Consider the following 13,369-nt stretch of genomic DNA (forward strand, 5'->3'; position numbering starts at 1 on the left):
ACATCATAAAATAAGGACTGTTGTTTTTAATCCTTTTCTAGCACAAATATGAAAAAGGTACCGTCTTTAAGGGTCTATAAAGGGCTTAAAATTGAATTTACGAGTAAGGCGATTATAATATTCCAAAGAGCATAAAAAAGGTATCGAGTGGTAGCTCCACCTAATTCAAAACTCAGTAATGGAAAGGTCTTCATATTCACCCTGTAAAAGAAATTTCTCTCTCTTAGAATTTTGATTTCTTATGACAAGGATACCTCTTTACTTACGCTTCGTGAATCACCGCGAAGAGTGTGATATAAAACAGTGAAAGCCGGTTAACATATTTTATTATTTGGGGGCTGAATTTTTCTTTACCTTGCCAGGGAAACTAATTCCCTCGTTCTTTTTTGTTTTTGTTTTTCATTGTTTCTCCTACTTTACAAATAGAATTCGTCAATGCAATAAATCAGCCTTTGCATGGAAAGCATAACCTTTAAAAAAAAACAAAAAAAACACAAAATTATGAATATAAGTTTTCACGATTATAGGCTACTATAAGTAGAAAAGTTAAACGATGAATTAGATATTTCAAATTAAAAAAAAAAAAATTAAATCGCCATTCCGATTCTATAGAAATATAGGGGAAATAATAATAAAAGTCAAGTTAGAACAAGCAGTAGCATTTTTTTTAATAGTAGTGGTGAGCAGGGACATCATTTGGAGAGTGTAAGGGCAGAAGGGTGGGGTATTTGCTCCCTAGATTCCCTCCGTGTATTTTAGAAAGTACGTTTTTCTGATGCTCTCAATAAAAAAATTTGTTTTTTTAGGGTGCTAGTTTTCAAGAAGAGCTAGTTTCCCCCCTATAATGTGGAGAAAAAAATTATTATATATCCCAAGCCCCTTGACTATCCGGATATGGACCCCTCTGGCCACCAATAAAAATACTGGAGATTCACCCCTGATGAAATGCCTATGAAAGTTTTTTTTGAAATGCCTATGAAAGATTAGTTTTTTTTTCTTTTTTTTACAGTCAAAGTAGAAAGCAAAAATTCTTAGCTATACAATAAATTAAAGGATACTTTTCTTATTATGTGCCTTGACCTTTCAGTAGCGTCAATTCTTAAAATGTATTGGGAATGTGTCTAGGGGGAGGGGGACAATTTAGTTTTTTTATAATTTTTCAGTGAGAACAGCAAAAGGGGAAAATTTTTCAATGAAAATAAGAAAGGTAATTTTCAGAACCTAGAGATGGAAAAAAGTCAAAAACGTTCAAAAATTAAATAAAAAAAACAAGTTTTTTAAACTGAAAGTAAGGAGAGACTTTAAAACTTAAAACGAACAGAAATTATTCCGTATATGAAAGGGGCTGTCCCCTCCTCAACGCCTCGCTCTTTACGCTAAAGTTTGACTTTCCCACAACTTTATTTTTCATAAACAATAAAAAACTTTAGCGTAAAGAGCGAGGCGTTAAAGAGGGGACAATCCCTTTTATATACGGAATAATTTCTGTTCGTTTTAAGTTTTAACGTCGCTCCTTACTTTCAGTTAAAAAACTTGTTTTTTTTATTTAATCTCAAAGCAAAAATGGGATGCCGTTCATTGGATTCAGCTCATTTTGCCGAAGTTGCACCTAATTATACGGGTTCAAACTGTGTAAAACATTCTAATGCGTTTTATTTTTTATACTTTTTACATTTTATACTTTATTGTTTATACTCCAGCTTTACGCTAAAAAGCACACGTCTCATTATTCAACTGGGGTCCAGTTCCCGAAGAATTTAAAGTTGATCTTGCTCCTAAACTGGAAATGAAATATCAATGCCTTCCAATCAGACTCTCTCAAAACAGCTAAAAAGCTCCTCATTCATCATGAGGCTGTTAACAACAAACGGACGTTTGTTAACACGTCCATGAGGTTGTTAACAACTAAAAAGCTCATCATTCGTCATGGGGTTGTTAACAACAAATGGATGTTTAAGCAACAAACGTTCAAGGAGCCATTGTAGCGTTTTCAAAAAAGTCAGTATCAGGGCCGTATTCAAATTTTTTGTTCGGGAGAGGGGGTTTACAAAAAAAAAAATTAAAAACGTGTCAGAAATATATTTATATCAAAAATATATTCATTTTGTTACGTTTTTATGAGCCGTACAAGCATTTTGAGGGTTCAAGGCCCTGCATATGGCCTTGGTCAGTATCAAAGCTGGATTGGGATCCCTTTGGACTCTAGGAATCAGTCAGTATCTAAGCTGGATTGATATCCCATTAGATTCTAAGAATCAGTCTCTTAACTGGTTAAACCAGAAGAAGAAAAAAAGTTACCCGACGGTATACATGGTAACAGGGGCGAATCTCCATCATTTTTATTGGGGGGGGAGGGGGCAAGAGGGGTCATTATCCGGATAGTTAAAGGGTACGGAATCTATAATATTTATTATTCTTCACACTACTGGGGGGGCAACTGCCCCCCTTTGCCACCCCCAAGTGACGCCTCGGCATGGTGACTGGGGATTTTGATTTATTGAAAAACTTATTTGCAAAGTACTATTTATATTTAGATTAATCCGCATTAATCTTCGTATTCGTTTTAAACATAGGGTTTAAACGTTTTAATAGAATTCGGGATTAGGAGCTTAGCACTTTAGAAACCACAGTTTAATTTGCGGAGACTTGGGGAGTCGATATCAAAGCTGGGTTCAGATCCTCTAGAACGGAGGTCAAAATCAGAAGTGCAATATATTGACTCAACAGACCCGGCGTAGAGAAAAAAAGAAAGTTCCTTGAATTGTTTTGCCTTAAGGGACAAAATATTTTTAAGATCGCCCTTCCAACATCATCATGTTAGAATAATGGCTTTAAGTATTTTTTTTTTCAAAAATTGGAACGATTGTGACATTGAAACGGCATAAAGCCAATAAAATGTAAGTACGTGCTTTCAAATTTTATAGTGGGGGTTTTAATTTTTTTTTATCTTCAAGTAAGGTTGCCATCTTCTTGGAAATAATATAGATGACAGTGTAAGTCTCGTCTTTTTTTCTAAAAGCTAAATCCATTCGGTCATTTTTCTTTGCCATTTTTATTGAATTTTACTTTACCTATTGACAATATCACAGCGTCAATTGTAATAAATATTAAGATATTAGGGTCCCTAAACACTTCCAAAAATGGACCTATCCGCTATTTCTTATGTTTATCGACTGATTTTTCCAACGTCATCATCGTATAAAACTAATGATCATAGAAAGTTGAGCAAAGGCTCACTGGATCGTAAATTCTGACATCTAGTATTATTTTTTGGCGGTACATATGTTGTTTTATTCTATACATGCCACTAATGTGCTGCAAGAGAAAAATCTGATGCCGGGCAAAAATTTCAAGTTGGTCATAGTAAGGTTTATAGGCCATAGTAAGTCCATAAAGGTTTAAATTGTAAGCAAAACGAATAAGGAGATAACTTGTTCTTTTTCGGAATCAAGATGATGTCAAGATTGAGGATTATTTTCTTCAGATAAATTTACCAGTGACCAGAGCCGTATCAGCTACCCCGGGTGCCATAGCTGGGAGGGGGCTAAGTTTTTTTGGTTTTGTTTGAGTTGGGAGGGGAGCCGTAATTAAATTCCCAAAGGCACTAAAAACCCTAGGAACGACTCTGCCAATGACTTAAAGTTTCAGCGACTCAGGAACTCTGACGGCTATTTGATCATGACATGATAGTATGGTTAGATATGACAACAACCCATTAGATGGGAAATAGACAATGGTGACAATGAGAGGGTTATGAAATGAGATGACTCCAAGTACTTTATAATGACGATTATGACAACGACAAGAGGGTGGAACATTTTTTGCAGTGTATGCAGCAATAGCAATGATGATTTTGGTGGTTAGAATCCGTATGAGGCGAGTACATGGACAATGATAACGAGATGCAGGTGGTTATAAGGTTAAAAGTTAATACTGATGATAAAACTAATGATGACGAGGAGCTATTTTCTATGGAAGGACACAATTTACCTTTCCGAAATCAGGTTTAAGGGCACAAATTCAGGAACATACAAAAGGGGAGGGGCAATGATTTTCTGTTTCATTAAAAAAAAAATAAAGATAAAAAAGGAATGTTTCAAAATCTAGGGTGTGATGGTGGAAATTTTGCCTTATTAAAAAAAAAAACAAGGAAAATACAAAAAAAACTTTTCGAAGTCTAAGCAGGGGCGAACCTCCAGCATTTTTATTGGGGGGGGGGGGGCAAGAGGGGTCCTTATCTTGATAGTCAAAGGGCATGGGATGTATAATATTTTTTTCTCCACATTATTGGGGGGGGGGCCCCTACCCCCCCCCCCAATAACCCTCCTTGTCACCCCCAAACGACGCCCCTGAGTCTAAGGAAGGGAAAAATTGTCCGTCTCCCCCTGACCCACCTGCCAATTAGACCTCCCGATCTAGTCAATTTATATTATTGTATTGATTCTTTTAATTATTAATGCCTGTTAGTCATTATATTCGCCGTTCAGAAGCCAAATAAACTGATTTTGGCTTTGATGAAAACTAGGCCTTTTAGGATATTAATTACCTTGAATATAAATTGTGAAAATAAGGACATTAATTGATTAATGGTTATTAAGCAAAAATGGGGAAAATTAGAAAAATAAACAAATCAGTGGTTATAGTTTAATGCAACAGTGTAAACTTTTGAGTGTTATTGACTAAATTTTGGGCAAGTTAAATTACGTTTATATACTATTCATCTATTGATTAATTGTTGGTCGTTATATTGATTCTTAACGCGATATTATCGTTTTTACTGCAAGAAATGCAGTTTATTGCAAGACCATAATTTGCATAATTTGGCTATTTATTTTAACTAAAGTTCATTTTGAGTATCATTTTCTCATTGATAGTGATTTGTGGTAGTTTTACGCTTGAAAGATTATTTGACTATATTTCTTCTCATTGTTGGCTTAATGGAGCTCTTCATTTTTCTTTGAAAAATTTGTTTCGTGGAATAAGTTTCTTAAATTAGTTTCTGTTCGTTTTTTATTGGCGAACTTTTTTACATAATTTTATTTTTTATGTCTTTTTAGGTTTTTTTTATAAGAATTGATAGTTTGGGTTGCTAATTGTATGTTGGAGAACCTTTTCCAACAATTTTTAATCCTGACACAAACAGTGTTTTTAATTTAATTTTATAACTCCTGAAGTAGACCTGAAAAATAAAACTTAATATCATTCCCAAAAGATTCAATTTATGCTCTCTGACAACCTGGATACACTTACACTTTTTTTTATTTTTTTAAAATTATAAGAGTAGAAGTAGTAATAGTAGTAGCCCAAAATGGTTCAGCTTAATACCCTCAATCGTTCTCAATATATTGCTGAGGTGCCTTATTGGTAACCATAAACACAATGTCTTTTGATTTAGTTTAAAGCAACATTTTGTTTCAAAGCATAACGGTCGGATTGCGTAACTGTGGGGGTGGACATGCCCAATATCCCTAAAGACGTAGCTACTGGACCGTTCTACTATGCTGAACAAAATGGCTGTATCAAAATTTTGACTGGATACGTTTGGAAAATGAATGGGCTTGAGAAAAGGCTGTTTGCTCTCCAATCTCTTTTTACCCTTAACAAGGGCACCAGAACTTATAATTTTGAATCGAGTTAGTTCCTTTAAAAGTTTCAATGATATTTATGGCTATTATAGAGTGATATTGCCTATGATATTTCTTATATGCCCTTTTGAAAACCAGCATGCATACAATTTGTTTGTTTAATTGAAACTCCTCCTAAACCTTCACTAGAAGTTTCACCTTAATACACTTAGTGGCATTAGTTATAGTAACCGCATTATTAGAATCAATAACATAGACAGAGTTACTTCGGGCTAGTTCAAAATCCCCCAAAACTAATCATCAAATCACTAACTCAATAATGTAAGAGGTTCTTGATATATTTGTCAGTTGTTCTTCTTCAGCATTTTAAAAGTCCAAAATCTTATAGCTTATTGTTATTCATTTCAACATCAACATGAATACTCTTTAAAAGCTTGACCTTAGTGCCCTTAGCTTTCGCATTAGTAATGAGAATTATTTATTTATAATAACGCGATTTATAATTTTAGAATGACGCGACCCTAAGAGCCCAAGGGGATTTATCACCTTGCTGTATATCGAACGGTGTTAGTGTGTCTGTTATTTGTTATGCGGATGACGTTCCTAACCTAAGTACTTAAGTAGGTCTGTGTTTAGTTTGGAAAAAAGATTTAAGGAGATTGCTAAGAATTATAATGAGATTGGTCTTTCTTTAAATGCGGCTAAGTCTCAAGTCCTAGCATTTAATTTTAACGGTTCTGAAACCCCTGATAAAGTAAATCTGGGTTATTCTGATGTTGTACCACTGCAGGAGCTTGTGTACCTTGGTTTACCTGTTGGTACATCCTCAAAGTCAACTCGGAAATTACTTATTGCCTGAACCGAACGTAAGATCCGTAATGTGTATACTGGTGCAGATGAATCACAGCTTAATTTTGGTAAACGCCATCTTGTGAAAATATATTATACTCTTTCTCTCCCTCATGTTCTTTACCTAGTTTTTTTCTAGGATATTTTTAACCAATCGGATTGTTTTAATTTGCACATATTTGCTCCTATTTTTGTATGTGTTTTCATTTTCTTCATTGTTTTGTTTCATTTACTTTCCTTTTTGTTATTCTCCATCGTCATGCTTTGTATTCTTGATGGGTTATAAAATAAATAAATAGATAAATTAGCAATAGTTATAGCAGTATTAGTAGCAGTATGCGCATAGCACCTTTAGTTTCTTTAACATCCCCTTCAACACACGCTGAAAGTTTCAGCTCAGTACCATCAACCGTTCCTGAAGCACTTCTGGTGCGTCCGCTAGACAATCTGTGTTGGCATAGTGTGTTTTGAATTAGCTTCATACAGTTTCTATGTATCCCAAATTTTTCGCCTTATTACCTTTAGTTTCAATAGCAGTAGCAGTAGTAGTAGAAGTAGAATGATAGTAGTAGCCTAAGCTTTAGTGGCAGTAGTAGTAATAGAAGTAGTAATAATAGTAGCAGTAGTAGTAGTATGAGTAAACCCAGTAGCATTAGGATGCAAATATTTTCTTTTGGCTAGTTAAACATCCCTCACAACAAACCCTGTTATTTTTAACTTCACACACCAGACTGTTCCTAAAATACTGTTGTTGCGCTGTTTTGACAAGCTGCATACAGACGGCGTATTGTGATTCAGCTCACCACCCCTCCCCCTCAAAATTAATTGACAACTTCACCTTTATACCCTTAGGCATAGTTGTCATAGTAGTCACAGTAGTAGTATTAAGATTACTAGTCACAGTATTGAATAGCGGTACTACTACTAGCAGCAGTAGTATTAACAGTAGTGACTTTTGGTCAGTAGAACATCCCATCTCATCATGTTCTGGATGTTTCAATTTAGTACAATTAGCCATTGCTATGACATTGTTGATATGTCCTTTTGAGAACGTATATGTTCATATACGTCTTGAAATTTTCATCTCAATGCTCATAGCCTTACAAGTAGTTGCAATAGAAGCAGCAATAGTAAATGTAGTGGTAACAGTAGAATTAACAGTAATGTGCACATATTGCTTTTTGGTAAAATGGTCTCCTCTTCTAAGAATTCTCTGAAAGCTCTAGCTTAATGCCCAAATCAATTCTTGAGAAAAGCTATTTTGACAATGTGCATGCACATAGCGTCTTTGGATTTAGTTCAAATTTTCACTCAATACTGTAAATGGAGTAGTGGGGTAGTAGTAGTGGTGGTAGTTTTAGTAGTATTGGTTGCATGCAAATATTGCCTTTTTGATCATCTCCCTTATCATTTCCTGAATTTTCCAAATCAATATGCTCAGTTGTTCCTGTGTTACGCCCTTTTGACAATCCGTATACACATAACATGTTTTGTATTTAGTTCAACACTCCCCTTAACATCAAACAGTTCGTGCTAACGAACTGTGAGTAAGGAGCGACCCGGCTCAATGGTAACCGAATCTCTAAAAAACGGAATTTTGATACCAATAGATGTATCAAAAGAATCAGATTTTAATTTTGATTTCAAAAATATAAGTTTTATCAAGTTTAGTTTTACCCATCCAAAGCTACGTGCCTGAGAAAATTTGTCTGATTTTCGAAAGAAGGAGGAAAGACCCCCTAGAAGTCATAAAACCTTAATGAAAATCACACCATCATATTCAGCATATCAAATAACACTACTGTAGAGGTTTCAAGCTCCTATCTACACAAATGTGGAATTTTCCATTTTTTGCCAGAAGAAAGATCACGGATGCGTGTTTATTTGTTTTTTTTTTGTTTTTTTTTTCCCTAGGGGTAATCGTATTGACCCAGTGGTCCTAGAATATCGTAAGAGGGCTCATTGGAACGGAAATCAAAAGTTCTAGTGCCCTTTTTAAGTGACCAAAAAAAGTGGAGGGCAACTAGGCCCCCACCCACGCTAATTTTTTTCTCAAAGTTACCTAATTAAAATTTTGAGATTGCCATTTTGTTCAGCATAGTTGAAAATATAATAAACATGTCTTTTAGGATGACTTACTCCCCAACAGTTCCCAGGCGAAGGGCTGCAAGTTTTGAACTTTTCCCATTGCTTACATTTTGTTTTGGTTATTTGGAAGTATACAGACATTTTCAGGAAGGATTTTTTTCTGGTGGGGGGGCGGCGGGCGGAGGGGGTTACTCGGGAGAATCTTTCCGTGGAGGATGTTTCTTTGCGGTAAGGGACATTTCTATGAAGGGGGTGCCGGATTTCCAAGCATTATTTAAAAAACGACAGGAATTAAATAAAAAAAAACAAGTTTTTTCAACTGAAAGCAAGAAGCAACATTAGAACTTAAAACGAACAGAAATTATTACGTATATGAGGGGTTCTCCCCCAAATCAATACCTCGCTCTTTACGCTAAAGTTTTTTTTTAGTGCTTTCAGAAGAGCTATCTATTCTAATTAAACGGCCTTTGTGATTCAGGGGTTTGGGAATTAAATTTTTTTTTAACTTTTAACGTAAAGAGCGTGGTATTGACTAAGGGGAGATCCCCCTCATATACGTAATAACATATACGTAATAAACAAAACAATAAAAAAAAAAAAGCGATACGGCTCAACAGTAATCGAAACTTTCAAAAACAGAATTTTGATGTTAATAAATGTATAAAAAGAATGGGATTATAATGATGATTCTAAATATATAAATTTTATTAAGTTTATTATTACTCATCAAAGGCCATGAGCCTGAGAAAATTTACCGGATCTTTTAAAGAGGGGGGAACCATCCCCTACAAGTGAAAGAATTTTAATGAAAATCACACCGTCAGATTCAGCGTATCAAAAAACCCTTTTACATAGGTTTCAAGCTCATATCTGCAAAAATCTGCAACTTTGTATTTTTTGCCAGAAGCAAAATATACGAATATAGAAGTTCGTTACGGAAGTTAATTTGTAAATTACGTCAGAACCAAATTTAGAGACAACCATTTAGCAAAAGAAAAGTAAAATTTTTACAAAAATTTTGTTTGTTTATTCAATGAAGGTGAGCCAAAATAAAAGCTGCATCAACTGGAAAACGATCATAAATTAAATAAAAACAACAAGTTTTTTGAACTGAAAGGAACCAGTGACATTTAAACTTAAAACGAACAGAAATTATTCCGTATATGAAAGGGGCTGTCCCCTCCTTAACGCCTCGCTCTTTGCGCTTTGACTCTGTCTCCCAACTTCATTTTTTAAAACAATAAAAAACTTTAGCAAAGAGTGAGGTGTTGAGAAGGGGTCAGCCCCTTTCATATAAGGAATAATTTCTGTTCGTTTTAAGTTTTAATGTCGCTCCTTACTTTCAGTTTAAAAAACTTGTTTTTTTTATTTAATTTTCTCTAAAAGGCTCACCTGAATGCCCTTCGTCTTTTTGGAAAGTAAAGTCCAAATATGCATGCCTTTCTCGATAACATACACTATGTGTAAACAATGGACGAATTTCCTAACTTACAGCTGTCGTCCTGAGGACTGTGGGGAGGTTAACATCCCCAAAGGACTTTTCAACAATGCTGAACAAATTAGTTCTCTTAAAATTTTGATCGGACGTGTTTTGGGGAATGATAGGCTTAGAGGGGGGCTGATTGCCTCCATTCACTTTTGACTCTTAAAAGGGCACTAAAACTTCCGACTTTCAATCAAATGAGCTCCATCTGATTCAAAGTTTATACGACTGTCCGTTCCATAAAAACCTTATATACCCCGGGACATAACTTACAACCCTTGCCCATGGGCTCTGGGGGATTGTGTTCACCCTAACGAAATTCTTATATGATTTGGACTCTTAAAAGGGAACTAGAACTATACATTTCCAATCAAATGAGCCTCTTCTTAAGTTCCACGACCATCCCTTCCATAAAAACTTTATATGCCCCTGGGGGATAACTCACAACCCTTACCCTCCGGCTCTGGGGGATTCTATCAACCTCAAAGATCTTGTTATATGATCTTTGGACAATTTTTGAACAAATGCTGTCTCAAAATTTCTATCGGATTCATTTTGGAAAAATACGACGTGGGGTGGCTGCCCCCGATCACTTTGACTTTAAAAAGGGCACTAGAACATCTGTTCTCCAATTCAATGAGCCCACTCCAGAGTTTATACGACCACCCTTTCCATAAAAACTTTATGTACCCTTTGGGTATAACTTACAACCCTTGCGCTGAGGGCTGTGGTGGGTTGTCATCCTCAAAGACATAATTTTCAGACCTTTCAACTACGCCGATCAAAATGGCTATCTCAGAATTTTGATTAGCTATGTTTTGGGAATTCAGGGGCATGGGGGTGGGGGTCTTGTTGCCCTTCAACCCCTTTTGTATATTGAAAAGGGCACTATCCTTTTCAATTTCCAGTTCAATGAGTCCTTTTCGAAGTTTCTACGGCAACAAATAACCATTTCAAAAGTTCTATCAGCTACATTTCGGGAAAATACGACGTAAGGAGATGGGGGGGGGGTGGCTGCCCTCTGATCACTTTGACTCATAAAAAGGTTACTAGAACTTCTGCTTTCCAATCAAATGAGCCCATTCTGGAGTTTTTACGGCTACCCGTTCCAAAAAATCTTATGTGTCCTCGGGCCATAACGTATAACCCTTGTCTTAAGCGCTGTGGGGAGTTATCGTCTTCAAAAACCTAATTTCCAGACTTTTAACTACGTTGAACGAAATGTGTTTTGGGGAATGATAGGCTTAGAGGGGGGCTGATTGCCTCCATTCACTTTTGACTCTTAAAATGAGCACTAAAACTTCCGACTCAAAAAGCTCCATCCGATCCAAAGCTTATACGACCACCCGTTGATTAAAAATCTTAAATGCCCCGGGGCATAACTTACAACCCTTGCCCATGGGCTCTGGGGGGTTGTTTCCACCCTAAAGACATTCCATATGATTTTTGTACTATTGGTAACAAAATGGCAATATCAAAATTTTGAATGGATGTGTTTGGGGAAATGAAGCACGTAGGGGGGAGGGGGTGGGGAATTTTGTTGCCCCCCAATCACTTTTGACTATTAAAAAGGGCAGTAGCCCTTTCAATTTCCAATCGAATGAGCCCTGTTTCTACGACAACAAATGGCCATCTCAAGATTTCTATCAGAAGCACTTCAGGAAAATACGAGTTGGGAGGGGTCACTTGCCCTCTGACCACTTCAAATCTCAAAAAGGGGACTAGAAATTCTGATTGCCAATCCAATGAGCCCCCTCCGAAGACCCTACGACCATCCTTTCTATACAAACTTATATAATCCCAGGGCATAACTTACAAGCCTTCTCCTGAGGGCTGTGGGGGGTTGTCATTCTCAAAGATATAATTTCTGGACCTTTCAACTATGTTGAACAAAATGGCTATCTCAAAATTTTGATTGGATGTGTTTGGGGAAATGGTGGGTGTGGGAGGGGGTTATGTGCCCTCCAATCACTTTCGACTATTAAAAAGGGCACTAGCCCTTTCAATTTCCAATCGAATGAGCACCTTTCGAAGTTTCTACGACAAATCCTTCGACACGAAAAGCCCTGGTCTAAAAGCAAAAAAAATAAAAAAATAATACATTGTGCCCATATCGCTCTTTACTTAGGCAGCGCTATTGCGCTGCCTATGATTAGGCTTTATTTTTGGGTTTGTCCTAATCGATGTGGAACTGCAAATAATCGATTTTGAATATCCAGTCAAATAATCGGTTAAATAATTAGTCTTGAAAAAACTTCGCAAAATAAGCATTTTTGTTTATAAATATTTGTCCTTAAAATAATAGTTCTTGAATAATCAGTCAAACAGTCTCAGATAATCGCAATTGAAAAAATTATTTACTATTCATTCGCCAAATAAGTATTGTTGTTTATAAATATATGTCCTTATTTTTGGATTTGTCCTAATGGATTTGGAACTACACATAAGCGATTTTCAATAATCAGTCAAATAATTTCAAACAATCTTTCTTGAAAAAATTATTTAGTATAATAAGTATCATTGTTTATCAATGTTAGTCCTTATTTTTGGGTATATCCTAATCGACGTAGGACTAAAAATAATCGATCTTGAATAATTGGCCAAATAATCCCAAATAATCGGTCTTGAAAAATTTATATAGTATTCATTAGCCAAATAAGCATTGTTATTTATCAACGTTAGTCCTTATTTTTGGGTTTGTCCTAATTGATGTAGAATTAAAAATAATCGATCTTGACTATTTAGTCAAATAATCTCAAATAATCGGTCTTGAAAAAACTATATAGTATTGATTAGCCAAATAAGCATTGTTGTTTATCAATATTAGTCCTTATTTTTGGGTTTGTCATAACGGATGTGGAACTACAAGTAATCAATCTTGAATAACCAGTCAAATAATCTAAAATAATCGGTCAAATAATCAGTCTTGAAAAAATCGTTTAGCAATCATTCGCCAAATAAGCATTGCTGTTTATAAATATTAGTCCTTATTTTTGGCTTTTTCCTAATAGATGTAGAACTACAAATAATCGATCTTGAATAATCAGTCAAATAATCCCAAATAATCGGTCTTGAAAAAATTATATAGCATTGATTAGCCAAATAATCATTGTTGTTTATCAATATTAGTCCTTATTTTTGGATTTGCTCTAACGGACATGGAACTACAAATAATCAATTTTGAAATACCAGTCAAATAATCTCAAATAATCGGTAAAATAATCAGTCTTGAAGAAATTGTTAGTTATCATTCACCAAATAAGTATTGCTGTTAATAAATATTAGTCCTTATTTTTGGCTTTTTTCTAATGGATGTAGAACTACAAATAATCGATCTAGAATAATCGGTCAAATAATACCAAAT

The sequence above is a fragment of the Artemia sp. Qi Xiang Cuo genome, chromosome 12 (genome assembly GCF_049724085.1).
Source record: "Artemia sp. Qi Xiang Cuo chromosome 12, ASM4972408v1, whole genome shotgun sequence".
NCBI lineage: Eukaryota > Metazoa > Arthropoda > Branchiopoda > Anostraca > Artemiidae > Artemia > Artemia sp. Qi Xiang Cuo.